Below are 8743 nucleotides of genomic sequence, written 5' to 3'. Positions count from 1 at the left end.
TATTATTATTATTAATAGAGATGATGTCTCACTATGTTGCCCAGGTTAGTTTCAAACTCCTGGGTTCAAGCGATCCTTTCACTTCAGCCTCCCAAAGTGCCGGGATTATAGGCATGAGCCACTGCACCCAGCCTCAGCTGCTTTGTTATTGCCTACATCTATGGATATTTTCTTCTGCTGAAGTTGCTGCTTTACCACAGGTCCATTCTTTCCTAGGAGGGCTTGTCAATTCTTGGGTTTTCATTCATTAGGTTTCTTTGCAAGCTCTCTAAGAGGCTTAAAATAGCTATGCTTCTGTACATTCTTAACTCATTCTCATCATTACAGTTAGAACAATATTATCTTGAAGATTTCTACATCCAGAGTAGAGGCAGCAGTCTCTTGTTTACTTTTATTACTCCTCTGATAACAGCCGGGCTGACTCTGATCCACTATTTGAAACTCTTAGTCCTTAGATGAACATGATCTCTGATGAACTTGCCTTTGACTCAACTTTGACCCTAATCTTTTTGTATTCCCTGCATCTGAACTGGGCTTACCTGTCTTCTCATTCTAAGATTCTCCTTTGGCTTTTCAATCCTGTATTATTTTTCTTTGAATCTATAGTTACTAGCACACTGTTGTTGCTCAATAAATATTGTGCTGACCTTGGACAGTTTAAATCTATTGCTCACATATTCCTTCTCAATTTCTCTAACCTTCTATATTCTGAAGCAACATCCTTTTTTGCATAGTTCTTCGATTACCTGATTCCTTGCCTTTTTCTCTGTCTGTGTCGTCCAGGATCCATTTTGGCATATTAAACATGACCAAGCATGGCTAAGAGGGACAAGAAATACCAGCATATCTATGAGATCAGCAAATGTACCAGGCAGACTTAGCAGGTGAGCAGAGCATAATTAGAGAAAAACCTGGGCACATACATACACATAGCAGAAAAGAATTTTAAATGCTTGGCATTCAAAGACAGGGCATAAACACCTGAAAAAAAATGCTTGGCATTCAAAGACAGGGCACAAACACCTGAAAAGAAAAAACGGGACAAAGCAAGACAATATGCTTAAAGGAACCAGGTAGACTTCACCATTGATGCCATATAGTCTTGTAGTTTTCTTTGCTGGGAGGTTTTTGATCACTGACTAAGAGATAACAGTCTCTTCACTCATAGATCTGTTCAGATATTCTATTTCTTCTTCAAAAGTTTTAGTGGTTTTTATGTTTTCAGGAATTTTTCCATTTCATCTATGTTATCTAATTTGTTGGTATACAAGTGTTCATAGTATTCACTTGTAATATTTTTATTGTTATAAGGTTCATAGTAATATCTCCACTTTCATTTCCAATTTTAGTAATTTGAGCTTTCTCTCTTTTTTTCTTGATCAGTCTAGCTAAATGTTTGTCAATTTTGTTGATACTGAAAGAATCAACTTTGGGGGTCATTGACTCTATTATTTTTATAATCTCTGTTGCATTTATCTTCAATTTTTATTACTTCCTTCATTCTCCTAGCTTTGGACTTAGTTTGTTCTCCCTTTCCTAGTTTCTTAAGGTGTACAGTTAAATTATTGATTTAAGATATTTCTCTTTTTTTAATGTCATGTTTCAGGTATGAATTTCCCTCTGAGCACTGTTTTTACTGGACCTCATAAGTTTGTTATGTTGTGTTTTTATTTTCCATTGTCCCAAGATACATTCTAACTTCGCTTGTGATTCTTCTTCGACTCATTGGTTAAGACTGTGTTATTTAATTTATACTTTGTGAATTTTCTAGTTTTCTTTCTGTTAATGATTTCTAGTTTAATTCTACTGTGGTCAAAAAGATATCTTGTATAATTTCAATCTTTTAAAATGTGTTAAGACTTGTTTAGTGGCTGCTGCTGATGATCTGGAGAGTGGATTTTGTAAGTGGGTAAGTTAAAATGCTACAATGCTCCCTTACTAAAATGTAACTGCTTCTTTCTTCGTTTAGCATCCCCTGGTTGTTGTAAGTTTTTTATTATGTTCCAGATTTCTGTAAAAGTTGATTATGACAGCTTTTGCTAACTTAATCATTGCTTTAGAAGACAGACACAGTTTTGAACATCCTTACTGTGCCATTTTCAGCCCTTTATGATATATTTGTTTTGCATTTTACTTTCACATATGTCATAAACTCCAAAATACATTTTTATTATTTTTGTTTAAAGTCGATTGTCTATTAAAGAGAATAAGATAATAAGAAAAAATCTGATCTGTTTATCCATGTAGTTACCATTTGTGGTGTTTTTCATTCCTTTACGTAGATCCAGATTTCCATCTGGTGTCCTTTTCCTTCTACCTGTAGGACTTCTTTTAGTATTTCTTGTAATGTATGTGCGCTGGTGAGTTTAGGCAATTTGCTTATAATGCTTTTATGCTTGAAATTATTGAGCTTCTTGGATCTGTAATTTTTTATTTTCAAATGATTTGAAAATATTTGGGTTCTTTAATATTTTTTGTTTTCTCCTCTCTCGTCTCCTTTTGTTACTGTTATTGGATATAGATTAGACCATCTGAAGTTGTCCCACAGTTCTTTGATGTTCTGTTAAATTGTCTTTCAGTGTTTTTACCATACATGTTTTATTTTGGATTATTTTTTGTTGCTCTGGCTTCAAGTTTCCTAATTTTTTCTTCTGTAATGTCTAATCTGCTGCTAATCCCTTCCTTGGTATATTTTTCATTACAGATATTGGTTTTTGTTGCCTCTAGAATTACAGTTTAGGTCATTTTCCTTGTCTCTCCTTCATATGCTCATCCTTTCCTCTATCTTCTTGATCATATGAGATATATTTACAAATATATTTACAATATATTTACATATAGATATAATTGTTTTTATATCCTTGTCTACTAATTCTACCCTCTATGACATTTCTGGATCTGTTTCAATTGACTGATCTTTTTCCTCCACATTATGCATAGTATGTCTCATAATTTTTGATCAAATGCCAGATATTGTGAATTTCACTCTGCTGGGTGCTGGATGTTCTTGCATTCCTTCAGATATTACTGAGGTTTGTTATGAGATGTGGCTATGTTACATAAAAACAGTTTGATCCTTTTGAGGCTTCTTTTTGAACTTTGTTAACTGGGGCAAGCAGCTTTTACAATAGGGCTAACTTTACCATGCTATTGAGGTAATTAGTCTAGGGCTTGTTTTTCCCTTCAGAGGACTCTACCCAATGCACCCTGAGTTATGATGTTTTTCACTCTGCCTGGTATAACCATCGACTATTCCTAGCCTTCTGTGAGCTCTGCTGACTACATTCCATTGAGACAGTTATTTTTCTAGCTTTGAGTAGTTTACTTGCATACTCTGATCAGTATTTAGCTGATGACAAGGTGAATCTTTTACAGATTCTAGAACTTTCTCTTTGTGCAACTCTTTCCCCTGTACCACTGTGTGTGGGAACTCAAGGTGCCTTATACTTCCCAATCTCCCAACTCTATTCAATTGAGAGAGACCTCCAGGTCTTACCTGAGTTCCTGCATCCTGTACCGTGGCCTGAAAACTCTCTCAAGAAAGTAAGTTGCTCTATGATGGAACTGAGGATCTGAGGAAGGGAGGAAAAAAAATAAAAAGAAAGTAAGCTGGGGCAATAATAGGGCTCACTTTATTTGCTTCGCCTTTCTTAGGGATCACTGACCTGCCCCACTTGATATCGTGTCTGAAACCCATTGTTTCATATATTTTGTCTAGGTTTTTTGTTTCTTTGTTGTTTCAAACAGGAAGATAAATCTGGTTCCTGATGCTATCTTTCTGAAACAGTATCAGGAACTGATAGAAGTCCACCAAAAGTGCAATTCATCTCAGTGGAGGAAAAGATAAATTATTATAAATGGTGTCAGTACACATATTAATAGGTTCTAATTTGCAATTACAGGATAAAATATGAGACAGTTTTAACAGAAAAGAAGTATATTAAATATTACTAATAGATTACAAATTTTCCAGATGGGCCAGAGAGTTAGACTTTGAGGTGAAGCATCTGGAAACTGAATTAACCTGTCCAACTATTCAAAGGAATGACTGCTGATGGGTGCTGACGAGTTGATGGGTGCAGCACACCAACATGGCACAAGTTTACGTATGTAACAAACCTGCACGTTATGCACATGTACCCTAGAACTTAAAGTATAATAATAATAATAATAAACAAAGGAATGACTGCAACATTCTGGTGCTGGCAACATACTTCACACCATAGTTGTGCTGTTGCTGTTGCTAACTTCTCCATATTTTTCTGCTGTGCTTCATCACTCTCTTCAGGAACTATGTTTGGTAGTACCTGCCTTCTCATGATGTTCTTTCCAAATTCAAGATTTCCTGAATGCATATCTAGTTGATGAAACCTAGGTCATGCACCTTCTTCAGAGCCACAAGAGAAGCCGGGGACTTGACTTTGGATCTTTCTTACAGTTTGAGAACATCCCCAAGTACAGAAATATGATTCAAATGACACTAGGTGGCTACAAATAGGTCAAATAGTCCCACAGCACAAACTGAGTAGTCATGTGAAAACAGGTGAAGTTGAATCCCTACCTCACACCTTATGCCAGAAGGTCAGAGAAACCACAAAAAAATAAACCATAAAGGTACTAAAAGAAAAGTAAGAAGAATTTTTAAATAACTCATTCTATTTTTCATATCGCTGTCTTCTAATCAAGTATCTAAGAGCTTACAGATCTAAAATAAGAGTAAAACCGGCAATAAAGTGATGATGCCCTGTGAAATAAACATAAATCCAATATAATGGCTCTGCCTTAGGTGTAGGCTATAATAGTAGGATCTGAGAGGTGTTTCAAAGGCTCTACAAAGCTTTCTCATCTGTATCTCAAAATACCCACAATCAGCTGTGCTTCTGGGTCTTGCCCCCCTCAGATCCCTACTTTTGTCATCAGGTTCATCTCCCACAGAGTCCTTTTAGCCTTTAAGATCTTTCCTGGGGCTTAGGGGTCTTTCTTTTGGTGCTATTCATGGTGTTGCTGTAGGCTCTTAATTGCACTATTAGAATGATAGACACAAGGAGAGGCAATTGTGCAATGGAAAGAACAAGGCTTGACTCACAAGCCCTGATTTGTGGCCTAGCTTTGTCACTTACTGGATGATTGAGCACATTATCTAATTTGATTGGGGCTTGGTTTTCTCACAGATAAAATTATTCCACTAACACCTACCACATAAGGTTAGATAAAATAACATACATTAGATAGATAGGCAGATAGGGAAATATTTTAATGAAAGAAAAGAGGTTGTTTAGTTATGCATATTTTGCCTACATATTCCATCACAGTATTTATAAAATTGATTTAAAAATAGCAAAGTATTACAGCATGTTCCTTTGAAGAATAAGAAAAATTATCCAAATATATCAAGAAAGAGATGGTTCACCTTGTGAAATATGAAACATGTATGTAAGGTACAAAGAGTCATAACTCTTAAGCTATCCAGGAGCTCACAGTTGAATTGGTGAGATCAAGGGGTTAAGAAAAGTAAGATGGTGTTAGGAAAATTCATGGTGAAAACTATCAATGATTTTTTTTTAAGTGTGATAGATTATTTTTGTCTGGGGTTTTTCTGAACTCTATCTTATTTGCCTAAAGTCAGAGAGACACTCCTCTCATTTCTTACCACAAAGCCACAATAAATTAAAACTGATTGTATCCATTCTTTGGGTTTCATTCTTCCAGAGTTCCTGGTTTAACAAGAGCTATAGAAAACATAACCTTGGAAAATTGGGGAAGTATCATGAAAAATGAAATAATTCAGAGATTACCTTAAATATTTTTCCAACAGAAAAAATATTGTGACTATTTTCTCACCTCCATAAAAACTTAAGCATATTACTGGCTTAATTATTGAAACTGAAAGCTTGTCTTGGCTCTTATGACCAATGATAAGGAAGATTTGAGGACATAGTCACCATGTATGATGTGGCTCTAGGGAAGTGGAATTCCCTCACTGCTCCCCTGACCTGCTATGTGTCATCCTCAAAACCACCAGAATGGTTCTCCTGAAGTGTAATCTGACCATAGCAAAAACCCTTCAGTGGCTGGAAATAACAATCCAAAGACCCTTGATGGCTTTTGAGCTCCTCTGTCCCTCTCCCCACTTGTTCTCCTCTGCTCATATTAACCTTGATTAATTTGAACATAGCTGTACTTCCCCATCCCTATGCTGCTGTTTCTTGATTTCATGATTTTTCTCATGCTTTACTGAGAACCTAGAATACCCATCTATTCTCCAAAGCCTAATTCCTGCTTGCCTTTGAGACATAGCTTCAATGCTATCTCTCACTCCCTGAGACTGGGCTGAGCACCAAGCCTTCATTATCGTTCTTGCAGGACTCACAGAATAGGGTGAGTAAGTGAGGTGGGGTGTGTGAGTAGTCAACAAAGTAGGTGGTGGATGCTATGATAGGGAAGTACACGGTTCTGTCGAAGCTCCAGCCTTCTGGAAGAAGTGACACCAAATCTGTAAACCAGGCAAAGAGGAGATGTAGAAAGTGTTTAATACCATGGGAAGAGCATGTAGGCCTACAGAAAAGAGGTTAAAGCGTTAGATGGTGCCCAGATGGAAAGGATTTTTTAAGCCATGTTAAGGAATCTGAACCATACGCTTAAGGTAAAGGGCAACCATTGAGGGAGTTTAAGCATCTCTGTGCAGATCTGCATTCTGAAATATTCCTTTGATTAACTATATCATAAATTATAAATTGGAAGAGGTGAGAGCAGCAGGGAGTTCAGTTGGGAGACTTTTCTTAATCTAGAGGGGAGATGATAGTGACTTAATCCAGACTACTGGCAGTCGGGGTGGAAGGACACAGAAGGGACTGGAAAACAATGAGGAACAATCAGCAGGACTTGGTGATGCTTAGAGAGGAGCTGAAAGTATAGGAGGAATCTAGGATGATTCCCAGCTTTCTGGCTTGAACCATGGAGTAGATGGTGATGCTATCCATGAGACAGGAGACCAGTAGGAAAGCTGTTTTAGTTCCGATGCAAGTCCAGTCCAAGGATACTTACAGCTTAATTTTGTAGTTTTCAGATATAGTGGAGAAATAGCAATAGACTTACTGAACACCTACTATGTGCTTGGCCTTGTTTCTAGGTACTAGGTATGCCATAATTAATAAAACAGAAAAAAATCTTGCCCTCCTGGAACTTAGATGCTAGTAGGGAGATGGCAAAAAGTAAATTAGTCTATTGCACAGAATGTCAGAAGGTAAAAAGTGCTAGGAAGAAAAATAAAGCTAAGAACAGGCTCCTAAGTGAGAAGGTGACCTCTGGGCAGAGACCTGAGGATGTGAGAGAACAAGCCATGTGGGTAACTGTGGAAAGAGCATTCCTGGCAGAGGGGCCAGCCCATGCTCTAAGGCAGGAGTGTGCCTGGCATGCCCCATGGAGACCAGATTGGCTGCAGGAGGGTGAGTGAAGGGGAGTGAGGTCAATAGGCCACAGAAGGCCAGTGTCAGTCCTTATAGACACTGCAAGCCATCTGGTTTCTAGTCTCAGCAAAATGGGAAGCCACTGGAAGGCTTTCAGATGATCTGACGTGTTTGAACAGAATCCTCTTTGGGACAAGAGCAGAAGTTGGGGGTCCAGTTAGGAGGCTATTGGTCCAGGTGAGAGATGTTGGTAGCACTGGAGGTGGTAAGAGATGATCAGATTATAGATGCATTTTAAAGGCTTTGCCAATGGATTGGCTGTGAGCTGTGAAAAATAGGAGATTCAGGATGCAACCCATGCCAACATATCACCCCATTTTCACACAGTGGCCTTACTCACAGATGCTGTGTGTGGGACATTCCCAAAGTGGCTGTGCTCACTTCTGTGGCCCACTACAGTCTATTTCCCTGGGTATTTGAGCCTGATGGTGCTAATTATGGTATCTTTAACTCACTACAAAAATAATTTATCCAAGTTCTATATCCTCTTAGTACGACCTTCAAGAAGCATGTGCTTTCAGTTCTTGTGTGCTGCATAATATTTTGGAATACTAAATCCTTTTATTCTCCCTGAATTTTCTGGCAAACAAATTTGTACCTGGTTGGTTTTAAAACTGATTTTCTTAGATTACAAGTAAAGCTGAATATTTCTTACCATGTTTAAAACATTTATTTATATCCTTGTCCATTGATTAGTTAGGGAGATAGTGCTGGTCTTACTGATTTATATGCCTTCTTTATAATGAAAGGTAGATTTTTTAAAGATTAATAACCTACTGGTAGCTTGGAACCTATTTAAAACATCTCACTGGAAGCCCCAGATAAATGCACACTCAAAAGGATGGCTTGTTTTGTTTGGCTTATTTGTTTTTATTGGAAGGGGGAGTGCATTTCTAGCAAATAAGCTATGTCAAAGGAATAATTTCAGGGATAAACAAAATATATTTTGTAATATGGTAAAACACCCTACTGAAAACAGAGACAGAAACCTACAAAGTGAATCTGGTGGATAAGCAGGAGTCCTAGATCAGGTTTCAAAATCAGATTCAAGGTGCATTCCAATGGGAATTGCAAATCTATATGAGACTAGGATTCGGTGAAGCTTTTTTTGTTTGTTTTTGAGACGGAGACTTGCTCTGCTGCCCAGGCTGGAGTGTGCAGCGATGCGATCTCGGCTCACTTCAACCTCTGCCTCCCGGGTTCAGACAATCCTCCCACTTCAGCCTCCCAAGTACCTAGGATTACAGTAGGATTACAGGCATACAGCACCACACCTA

Source organism: Papio anubis, chromosome 14 (assembly GCF_008728515.1).
Source record: "Papio anubis isolate 15944 chromosome 14, Panubis1.0, whole genome shotgun sequence".
Lineage (NCBI taxonomy): Eukaryota > Metazoa > Chordata > Mammalia > Primates > Cercopithecidae > Papio > Papio anubis.
This window is presented reverse-complemented; position numbering follows the sequence as displayed.